Consider the following 1264-nt stretch of genomic DNA (forward strand, 5'->3'; position numbering starts at 1 on the left):
CCCAAACCCCTGCGCGAGGGCCCCCGGCCCCGCACGCGCGCTCACGGGGACAAGGGCCCAGGCCCCAGGACAAAAAGGACTTGGTTAGAAGACACGGGTCCTCCCTCCCGTTATCCTAGCGCCCCAAGCTCCAGGCCGTGACGCAGCGTCACTTCCGCGTGCCCCGCCCCCGCCCCTCCGCGCCGACTCCGCGCGTGCGCACTGACGGGCTCGCCGGGAGGGGGAGGGAGAAGGGGAAGGGGAAGGGGCACGAAGGAGACAGACGGCAGGGCGCACGGACCTCCGCGCCCCTCGGTGGCCCCAGAGTCCCCTCGGGACTTACTCCGTTCAGTCTCCAAAATGCAGGCCAGAGCCTGCGTCCTCCAGCGCTTTTCGTCTCCCGAGTCTCACAGTCGTGGTTGTGACGCGTCATAGGACGCGCGACACGGCTTTCTGGGCGCCTCCTAGACGCTCCGTAGCGCAGCGCGTCGCTACATCTCCGTCGTGCGGCTCGCGGGGCGGGGCCTCGGGGCACGCGACCAATGAGGAGTTTGATTGGCGGGCGGAGTCGGCCGCGCGAGCGGAGCGCTGGGCCGGCGCTATGGGTGTCCCGGGGTGGTGACGTCACGGTGCTTGGCGGGAGAATTGGAAGCGGGTTTTGCGTCGCGTTTGGGGAAGGCGAGCGGTGCCCGGCTTTCCGAGACTGAGGGCGCGGAGCCGAGGCGGCGTCCCTGACCTGGGGAAGGGACGAGAGAGCCGCCCCCCGAGCGGACGGCGAGGACGCCCTGCGGCCGGTGGCCCCGGTTCTGCAGCCCCGGATGTGTGAGGTGGGAGGGTCCGTCTTCACCGTCACCGGTTACACAGGGTCTCGGCCAAGGAAATGGGGCTTCTTATTGTGATGTGGTGTTTTTTTTAATTGTAGTTTTTGGGTTTTTTTTAAAAATATATTTCTTATTAGTTTCAGAGAGGAAGGGAGAGGGAGAGAAACATCAGTGATTAGAGAGTCACGGATCGGCTGCCTCCTGCACGCCCCCGGTAGGAATGGAGCCCGCAACCCCCGCCTGTGCCCCGACCGGAACCCAACCGTGACCTCCAGGTGCAGAGGTCGAAGTTCAACCCCGAGCCACCCTGGCAGGACAGGACAGGACATTGGGTTCCGTGGGCCGTTGATGGGTCGGGGAACAGTGGCCGCCCTGGCCCGAGCGCACGGCCACGTGGGCGTGCATGGCGCTCACTTGTGTGGTCCCCCGGGAACGTGGGGGTCCCCCCCCTTTGGAACCTCTTG

The 1264-nt window shown here is 66.1% G+C and overlaps 2 protein-coding genes across 2 annotated transcripts in view; one reads left to right on the top strand and one right to left on the bottom strand.

The window, feature by feature from the left end:
* LARP7 (La ribonucleoprotein domain family member 7) overlaps window positions 1-484 on the bottom strand; it is an 18313-nt gene extending 17829 nt beyond the window's left edge. The window contains exon 1 of the mRNA XM_015571517.1: window positions 323-484. The gene's annotated coding sequence lies outside the window, so the exon portion shown is untranslated. The remainder of the gene's footprint in view (window positions 1-322) is intronic.
* Window positions 485-612: 128 nt separating this feature from the next.
* ZGRF1 (zinc finger, GRF-type containing 1) overlaps window positions 613-1264 on the top strand; it is a 50914-nt gene continuing 50262 nt past the window's right edge. Inside the window, exon 1 of the mRNA XM_015571518.1 lies at window positions 613-806. The gene's annotated coding sequence lies outside the window, so the exon portion shown is untranslated. The remainder of the gene's footprint in view (window positions 807-1264) is intronic.

Source organism: Myotis davidii, unplaced genomic scaffold (assembly GCF_000327345.1).
Source record: "Myotis davidii unplaced genomic scaffold, ASM32734v1 scaffold989, whole genome shotgun sequence".
In the NCBI taxonomy this organism is placed as follows: domain Eukaryota; kingdom Metazoa; phylum Chordata; class Mammalia; order Chiroptera; family Vespertilionidae; genus Myotis; species Myotis davidii.